General features: G+C 30.3%; 1 pseudogene; it reads left to right on the forward strand.

The window, feature by feature from the left end:
* Positions 1-8,580: 8,580 nt before the first annotated feature.
* The window catches only part of LOC111368240, an 18,592-nt pseudogene continuing 16,490 nt past the window's right edge, over positions 8,581-10,682 (forward strand).

Here is a 10,682-nt window from a genome sequence, read left to right on the forward strand (position 1 = left end):
AAACAGTTTGTGTCTTTTGGACACAACTTTTCGGCAGTTGTGTCTGTTGGGACACAACCTTTCAACATCTATAAATAGGTCCCCATACCCCGATTTTTATTCATTTCAAAAATCAGAATTGATTTTCTACTCTCCCGAAATTATCCGTTTGTCCTTGCATAATTTCTGTTTTATAATTCAGTCCTCGAAAATTATTTTTTGTGCATTTCAGTCATCTAGTGTGTGTGGAGAGATCTAAACTTTACAAGTTCGTCGGGTCTTGTAATTTGGAGTACTACTATTACAAGACGAGGTCGTTGTATCTTGGGAAACGAGTGCTGCAATACCGTTAGTACCAGTGCGGGGCATTATCGTTTTAAGGAGAAAGAGTCGAACTCTTGCCTCGACCGTTCAAAACCATCCAAACGTCGTTACTCTGCCCAAATATAAATTATTGTAACACTATTATTTGCTATTATTTTTCAACACAAATCACAATTTCTCAAAGCAAAAATAATTTTGAACGATCTATGTAACATGAACATCTTATTAGGAAGTTATAACTCAAAAATGTAACTAAAGTAGAAATGAGAATAAAAAGGAAAAATTGATGAACAAAAATCCACCGACAAGCTGCAGAAGGATTTCACGATAACAAAAGAATTCACAATAACAATCAACTCTCTCTTATAATTATAGGAATAGACTCACTCTTTTAAACAAAGCAAAAACTATAGGCATTTAGGAGAAATCTCTCCTAATTTAGAATGTGTGTCATGTAGGATTTAAGAACGCTTGAATATTATTTTAATTAACAAATTTATAATTGCAGAAATATAAATGCGTCCCCTCCACACTTTCAAATGTTTTTTTCCATGAACTTAATACGTGTCCTTGATCCTTGTACGTTGAAAGCCCGAGTTTGGTAGAAATTAAAATTAGATTTTTAATTAATTTAATTTAATAAAAATTGATGAAATATGTGGATGAAATGTTGTGCATCCAATGAATTATATAATTAAATTAATTGTTGACTTTGATTTAAATTAATATCTAGATTTTAATTTTCACCGAACATGGAAAAATCTTTTTCTGGAAACATCTTGAATTACCTGCTGTCCTCTAACTATCCAAGATTATAATATTCACCAATGAAAGATGCAATATATTGCATGCCTTAAACAAACATATGTGCGTATATCCTTCGTTTTATATATTATTATGTGTGTATACGTGCTCAAAATCATAAAAAAGAAAAAGCATGGAATTGCTTAGAATGGCAACATGGCATACTATCTCGATATCTAAAAACAGCTCATAAACTAATTATAAGTAAAAACAATTGATAAAAGTACTTTCAATGTTTGTTGGAGTAAACCAATAGCTCACAGCAAAAATTAACACAATCCACCTAATAAAATTATACGTCTGTTGGTCAACTTTGGAACTTAAGCAACTTCATCTGGTATTTATTTCAAGCAAACTTCAGATTTTCAACAAATATTTGCTTATTCATGAATAATCAGTAGCGCCCTGACTATAGGCAGCATAGACGATCTCGCCTAAGGCCCTATTTTGATGAGGGCCCCAAATTAAGTCAGATTAATTGATTGAAGAAAAACAAAATTATATTTAAATTAGAATTATCAATATGCAAATACAAGAGTTATTAAAAATTGAAAATATAAAAATCTTTAGAAAAACATGTAAATGACATAAAACTTATCACTTACACTTATTTATCATATAAATATATCATAAACATTACTCTCTCTCTATAAGTAATTTGACAATTTATCTTCCAAACATTCATTTTCTTTTTCTTAACCTTGTCTCTTCAAATTCCACGTCTAATAATAATCCATCACAAATTTTTTAACCGAACAAGAAATAAATTATCTTGCGTTGAATTAAAATTTTGTAGATTATTTAATAGATTGGACTAGTATTACTGCGATTATTACAGCAGGTTTTTCAATTTCTTTTTTATCTTCAAAACATATACTACACAGTTTATAGGCTGTTATTATCGTTATTTTCATTATTTTGTTATACTATCTTTCGCAGTCATTATTCTCCAATTTTATACAGAAATCACTCAAATATATATTCAATTTTGATTAAATAGTTGTGGTAAGAAAATAATAAAAGAAATGAACATACCCCTTTATCATTGCATTATAATCTTATATGTCAAACTTCACTTATAATTTGTATTGCATGTTGAATTTTGACATTTTCTTATCTCCCTCTTCAAATTTTGGTTCTTTGTTGTCTCTATTAGATTATTCATGATTATATTAAAACTCTTAATAAGAAGACTCAGGTAAGAATGCGATGATTTTTCTTTAATAGTGCCCCGAATTTAAAATTGGCATAAGGCCCCCAAACAGTTTTGCTACAAGTACAGAAAAAATTGACAGAATTTTTACAAAGAAACGCTTGAAAAAATTTTATTGATTTTTGACACAACAAATATATAAATTACACCATACAAATGCCACCACAACACCTGTATCATTTCTGTCAATAAGTCATTGTACATATGGAATTATTCGACCCCAAAATATCAGGGTCAGCCTTGTGAATAATAATCTGCTTTTCTGCTGATTAATTAACCTTAATTTCAGTAATTGAATTATACTGTTATCTTCTTGACAACAAGCATGGGCACATTTGCCTGAGATTATAGACCAATCTTAATCTTTTTGTATTAGGGATATATATTTTTTTAAGTTTAGTTAATATCGAAAAGTTGCCATGTATCCCGAAAGAACCTAGACCATATCTTACTAAACAAATATAATAATAATTGACAGAAAAAATTATATTTAATTCCATGTGAGGTAAAGGAAGGAGAGAACGAGACACTTTTACATGTGATTCTGAAGGTCATGATATGTACACAATCATATGCTAACGTGTGTCCTAATTATCTAATCACGTTGTCATTAAGGTTTAATCCACGTTAGGGTAATTATTTGTGAGAGATTTGTAAATTCAATTTTAGCATTAGCTAGATATGATAGTAGTCAAGAGTTTCCACTCCAAATAATTAACATTTTAAGATGCAAAATTAACTATGATTCTAATTAAATTATAACTACGTCTTTTAACAAAGTGTGAAAGTAATTTTTAGAGAAGAGAAATCAATTATGAAAGTTGTGAACTCTACTGCATTGTAATTCTCAAATTCCTACTTTCAATCCAAATTATGCTTAAATTGCGAAACAATAATCTTAAGTTGTTTAACAATTTATTTCGAGTAGAGTTAAGGCTGTTTGGCATGACTTTTGAAAAGTCAAAAGGAGTTTTTGAGATCCAAAAACTGATTTTGGACCCGTTTGGCTAATCTTGTTAAAGTTATTTTGGTAGTTAAAAGAGCTTTAAGAGAAAACTGGTTCAATGCGGTTTCCACTAAAAGCACTTTCAGAATGGGAAGCATTTTTAAATTTTAGTTTTCAAACAAAAATTAAGATAGTTTCCTCCAAAAGTTCTTCTATAAGAAGCAAAAGCAAAAGTAAAAATAAAAATTATGCCAAACGGGTCCTTAAACTTATTTGCACATACGACCCGAAATATACATATCCCGAATTCAAATAATAAAATGCATTCAACAAAAAGAATATTCAGTAGGATTGCATAAAATATAGACAATTATTCTTAAAGCTTATCTAAGCCCCATTTTTTTCCTAAATGCATTTTTGAATAGTATTTTTATGGAGAAAATTGCGTATAATATTATTTTATTGAAGAATGTATAATTGAAAATAAAAGAGAGAAAAAGTATCTTAAAAATAATAGAGAAGACAAGGACTTTATTTCTATAGGATTTTATGTTGACAGTCAATAATGAGGTACATATATTTTGAGTTTATAAATTCTTTTCAAATACAAAGATGCAATATATTTGCATGCCTTAAACAAATATATACGTATGTGCGTATATCCAATTGCTTAGAATAGCAACCTGGCATACTATCCACACATTCCTTGGATCTCGATATCTAAAAACATCTCATAAACTAATTATATAAGTAAAAACAATTAATAAATTAATTAGATATTCAATGTTTGTTGGAGTAAACCAACAGCTCACAACAAAAACTAACACATAATCCACCTAAAAATTTATACGTCTATTGGTCAACTTTGAAACTTAAGCAACTTAATCAGTTTTTTAATTTCAAGCAAACTTCAGATTTTCAACAAATACTTGCTTATTATAGAATAAATAATCTACTGATTAAGCTTGATTTCAATAATGGAATTATACTGTTGTCTTCTTGACAACAAGCATGGGGACATTAGTCTAAGATTACGGATTACTCTTAATCCTTTTGTATTAGGGATTTATATTTGTTTAAGTTTAGTTAAAACGGAAAAGTTGCCATGTATCCGAAAGAACCCTAGATCATATCTTTCTATACCAATATAATAATATTGGAACAAAAAAAATATATTTAATTGTATGTAAGGTAAAGGTGAGCAAGAATGAGACACTTTTCCACGTTATTTTGGAGTTGATGATTTGTATAGAGTAATAGAGTGAATTACCCAAATGATCACTGAACTTTGAAAAAAAAATTCATAGAACCACTGGACTTTAAAAATCACTCAATTTATCACTGAACTTTGCAAAAAGTTTCCATGGATCACTAAACTTTAAAAATACCAAATTCGTCACTGAACATTGCAAAAAGTTTTCACGGAGTCACTAAACTTCACAAAAGATTTCCTAGGGGTCATTAAATTTAATGATCCCTAGGAAACTTTTTACAAAATTCAGTGACGAATTTTGGTTATTTTTAAAGTTCAGTAATCCCGTGGAAACCTTTTGCAAAGTTCAGTGATAAATTGAATGATTTTTAAAGTTCAATGATCCCATGAAAATCTTTTATAAAGTTTAGTGACCATTTGGATAATTCACTCTAGAGTGATATCATCTAATAAAGCTGTCATTAATTAATTGAATAATTCAAGGAAACAATAGTTTTACACGTATTTACGAAAAAGAAGCTTTAGTGACAATGTTTTGTTGGTTCGTACTTGAAGTTCCATCCCAGGTGGTATCTCGGTCAATGCCCTAAATTTGTTCATGTTGTCGACATATGATGAATTTATGGAAATGTGTGGAAGATTCAAATGGAAGTGTGGATGCAGGAGAGATTTAATGGTTGAAGAGGCATCTCTTGAGAGGTTGAGATCATCGAGAAGATGATAAGATCGTATTTCGGTAGGGGAAAATTGTGAGAGATGTGCAAATAAAATTTTAAAATTATCTAGATATGAAAGTAGTCAAGAGTTTCTACTCCATATAGATATACATTTTAAGATGCAAGTTAATACATAACAACAAACGCTATATTTGATATTTGTGATGAAACTACTTTTTCGGTTGAAATTTTGCGAGCATGTAAGTTTGTGAAAAAGTAATATAAATATGAGTATCGTTTCCACGTGGATTTAGAGTTTAAGCATCTATGATTCTAATTAATTTATAATTATCTCTATTAACTAAGCGTAAAATTAATTTTTAGAGAGGAGAAATCAATTATGAAAGTTGTGCTAGGAATCCTACTCCACCGCAATGTAATTCTCAAATTATTGCTTTTAATTCAATTTATGCTTCAATGGACAATCAATAATCTTAAGTTGTGTGTCTTCAATGGAGTTCACAAGAAATCCTAATTCTGACTAAAGATTCTTCAATTTGTGTATGGAACGTGTGTTTTTCTCTTCGAAATTCTCTTCTCCTTTTTTCAAGATGTAGAACCCTGTTTGCAGCCTCCAAAATTAAGGTAAATTCGTACACAAATTGAGGTAACCCTGGTGGAAATTTTGTCACCCTTGCGATTGAAAGGTAATTCCTTTTGTTTCCTGTGAAAATTGATCCCCGAATTTTTCTATTGATTCATCTCAAGCCCCTTTTATTTGTGTCGTGGGATCCTTCATCTTTCAAATCTTAATACTTTGATCCCCACCTTCCAAAACATGTTCATTTGTCATCTTCTTTATTCCATTTTCTGTTCCATTTCTCCACGAGACATTCAACATCGAGTTTCTCCTAAAACTATTAATATACTACCAGAATTAATTATCAAATTGATAAAAGTATTCTCAAACGTCCACTTTAGATGGTTCGAATAAGTGTAAAATTACAATTATCAATATTCGATCACTATTTGGTTGTTTGTCACAATTATCCAAGACTAGCAAATTCCTTATTGTTTTATCATATATGGTATTTATTTTCACAGTTTTAAGTATCATAAAATTATTGTTTTTGAAATTAACTTAATAAATACATTTAAAATCAAGTTAAATACGAATTTAAACTCTTTCTAAATACAAAATAACTGAACATATATTATGTATATATAATGCAGTCGTTAAGCAAAGTTTAGCATATCTAATGCTGATCCACGCACTAAAATTAAAAGCTAAAAAAGAAGAGAGAAAAAGAAGTAATTACCACCTTAATATATATATATATATAGCCTTGAATGAAAATAATTGATAACATAGGCTTGACAAATAAACTAATGCGAGTTAAAGGTATTGCTCAAAGCCACGTATAAGGTCTAGAAGTTATTAAACTATGAAAAAAAAAAAACCAGAAAGTAATGTTATGTAATATCACCGAAGTTGTAACCCCAATTTAAATGACATTAGATGATAGGTCAAATGAAAAATGAAATTAAATGAGTTATTTCATTCTACCTATCAATTAATACGACGTTAACACCACTTCAGCTGGGGTTGTAACCCCCAATGAGACTAAATAGCATTACTCAGGAAAAAAAAAAGCTTGAAGTAGTTTCATCTATTAGGAGGAGATTCGACCAAGTATCTTTTTGGCAAAATTTCTATATTATTTATGAATGATCAAATTTTATTTTTAATCATAAATTTCAATGTATTCACAAATAATATTTATTTATGCTTACTTCTATTTATTGAAAAAGTAAATTATTTATAAATTCTTTTAAAACAGAAGTTAACTTTCCAACCACCAAAAAGAGCACATAAAAAAAAAAGGTTGAACCCCCAACCTTCAGGGCCCCCATCGCCTCTCTCCTAAAGTTTTGTGAGGGAGGTAAATCGCGAGATGTGCCCCAACAAATTAAGAAATAAGAGTTGCTTGTACACTAAAACAGAACACATAATCATATATATCAAGTCACCTAAACATAAAAGAATTTTTTTTTTTTTTTTGGGTATTAGGTTAGTTTTTGTCCTTCCAATCCAAGCTTGACTTGTCAAGAGAAACAATAATTGCTATTGTACTCGAAGTTGAGGGACGAAGTCCTTGTTTGATTAAACTTAATTCAAAAATAGATTAAGATTTAAGTTAAAATTAATTTTTAATTTTAATCGTACATTTCATAAATTTATTTACTTTAAATCAGTTAGGGGCGAAATAGTATTTATAATATAACAATGCTATAAGTACAGATTTTTTCTACAGAATTTGTATAAAAAAACAGTTGTCTTCATATAATTGAATATTACCAAAAACAATTTTGACAACAACAAAGCATGAGAAAACAGTTATCTTTCTGTACCAATTCTGTTAAAAAAAAAATGTACTTACGGATTAATTATTTATAATATGATGGCATTATATGGCTTAATAATGACGGCTTGATTTTGAAGCCATGCACACGATAAGAAGCCGTGAAATATCAGTAACAGGAAGGTCTAAGGGCCATTGGGGGGAGGGTACGTGGACTTATATTGTCGGTGACAGCTAATATGAATTCAGAAAGAGAGGAGATAAACCTCGCACGAAAATGATATTTGATGGATAATGTAAGGGAAGATATTTGATGGATAATGTAAGCCCTATTTATATTTGATTTTGATTTTTTTCAAAATTATTTTTCTTAAACTCATCTTCAATTATGCATTATTTCAATAAAATAACTTTGTACATAAGATCATAATTTTTTTTGCTTACATTTAACTACACATTCTTCAAGAAAATTATGTTACACAAATTTACTTCTTGAAAAATCAAAATCAAACATGGACTAAGTCTTAACATTTTATACATTCACAGTTTATGACCAAGTTTCATAAAAAAATAAAATTTTGAGTAAAAGACTAGTTGAATGTAAATTATAAAATGATTTTAGACTCGAATTAAGCCCTTGTTATTTGGTGAAAATTAAATAGGGGCAAAATTTTATTTACTACTGCTCTTTTTTTTTTTTTTTTTGTTACTGTCGTACATAAAAATTAGTGTAACTAAAATTATTTCGTTTATTCTACCATAAAATGAAAGAGGTTGACTTTTTCCCCCTAGGGAGAGAGAGAGAAAGTTAAGATCACATTTATATGTTAAGAACGGGGGACACGTCGCCAGCACCGAATTACTTCCGACGTCTATTTAGCCTAATCCCCTCTATATATAAACCAACACTAAGTTCATGTACATTCACATACGGATCTTTTTAAGTTACATGGAAATTGAAAAAGTGACAAGTTTTTAATCACTTGTGTAGATGGTCTGCAATTGCAGCTCGTCTTCCAGGAAGAACAGATAATGAAATCAAAAACTATTGGAACACCCACATTAGAAAAAGGCTTCTTCGAATGGAAATTGATCCAGTGACTCACAGTCCTCGCCTGGATCTTCTTGATTTATCCACTGTTCTAAACTCATCTCTCCACAATGCATCCCATTTTAATTTCTCAAGATTATTGGGGATGCAGAATATAATAAACCCTGATTTGCTAAGGTTAGCTACTTCTATCTTATCATTCCAATCCCAGAACCAGGGTTTTCCTCTACAAAAAAATGTTCAAGAAAATCAGATTTTCAATGATCAAGTCCAAAACCAGATGCCGTCATTAGTACAACCTTGCCAATTACTACAAACCCCAGTTCAAGATGATCAATCCCAACTCATGATGCAATCAGACAGTGAAAATTTCCCACAAAATGTCTCACTGAACGAATGGCAAAGCAGTGGATTTTTGACAGAAGATTATGTACCTACAGTCACAAATTACGACTACTATGGGCCGTCCAATCAACCCATCATCATAGATCCTCCTCCATCTGATGATCAGACTTCAACATTTCAATCTAATAGCTTCAGTACTTTCAGTTTCCAATCCATTTTGTCGAATATATCAACGCCTTCATCAAGTCCAACTCCAAATACAACTTGTATCAACAGCAGCAGTACTAGTCATGGAGGTGAGAGAGAGATCTACGGCAAAAACATGTTAAATTTCGATATGGACGTAAATGAATTTATGCAACTTCATTAAGAAACCAGTGTAATTATCTTAATTAGAGGTTTTTTCATATCCTCTGTGCTTGACTTGGACTTAATCTTCTGTTAGTTTCTTAAATAATTTATTTTTTAAAAGCATTTGTTTCTATTTTCCAACCAGGAAACTTCATTCTGCAAATGGTTGTGCATGCTTCTTGTGATATTCCCATTATTTGGCGTAAAATCATAAATTATTTCTTGTTGTGAACACTAATTATTGTACGAATAGATATAAACTAATGAGTAAATTAAATAACATGCACCTCGGTAGACGGATATATTGTAGTAAAGACTTTGAATATCAATATTACAAGTATACATAATAACGTTAGAGGAAAATTTTAAAGTCAATACTTGCATGGAAAATATCGAAGACTTTTCTATCATTTTTTTTAATATATTACGTGTAATTTATGTATAATTTAGTGTCCCTGATAACCTGTCTGATTATTTTAAGTAAGGTCTGATGTAATATAATTATAAAGACTATTTTTTCATATTTTAACTGTCCAAAGGGGAAGATATCAACTAAGGTGCAGGTTTTCCAACAGTCTAATTCTGGCGACTGAGACGCCAAATCGGGTGCCGGAGCTTTCCAACGAGACACCTGTCCCGCCACCTGTATGATTAACCCTCAAAATCATGTATTTAAAAAGTAATGGTGGATTATAAATTTGCATGGCTAAGTTGGGGGGTTTGACTTTTGACTAGGGTGGCACGTTTCAAGGAACTATAGGAGGATAGAAGTTGTGGGGACCACATGTAAAAGGGCTTTATCGAAAATCATGGCGTGGCTCTTGTGCTAACCTTTTCTTTTTTTTTCTTTTTTTTTTTCTGTGGCTCTTGTGCTAACCGTTTTTTTCCTGTCCTTGATTGAAATAAATGAGGACAATTGCGTCACCAGTGAGACAATTGGGCTGAATAGTGAGGAATGGGCCCCCACTGCTTAACCGGGTTTACGCGGTAACTAAACGGGTTCGTATCCTGTTGTGCAGAAAACGATGATGACATGACATGTCATGCTATGTATATGTATCCAATTCTCACTATTTTAGAGAGTCAAATAAATTCAATGATATTCTCTATTTTAATTATTTAAAATAAGGATTGAGTTTTTATTTTTACTTTGTAATGACTAAGTTATAGATTTCAATACTTTATTTTTCAAATTAATCTAATTACTTTTGAATTGATTGGTCATTGACATATAAAATAATGTGTAAAATAAAATATAAGGACAAATCAAATATTTATTGAAAAGATAAAATGAAGAGTCAAAATAAAGAATATTGAAGAGTAAAAAAAAAAAAAAAAAGAGTACTTTCTAAAATAAAGATATTCTCTATTATACATAAAATGCTCTTATAAATACAGAGTTTCTTGAACGTGCTCTAATTGAAGGGGGAAAAATGA

This window comes from Olea europaea, chromosome 19 (genome assembly GCF_002742605.1).
Source record: "Olea europaea var. sylvestris chromosome 19, O_europaea_v1, whole genome shotgun sequence".
NCBI lineage: Eukaryota > Viridiplantae > Streptophyta > Magnoliopsida > Lamiales > Oleaceae > Olea > Olea europaea.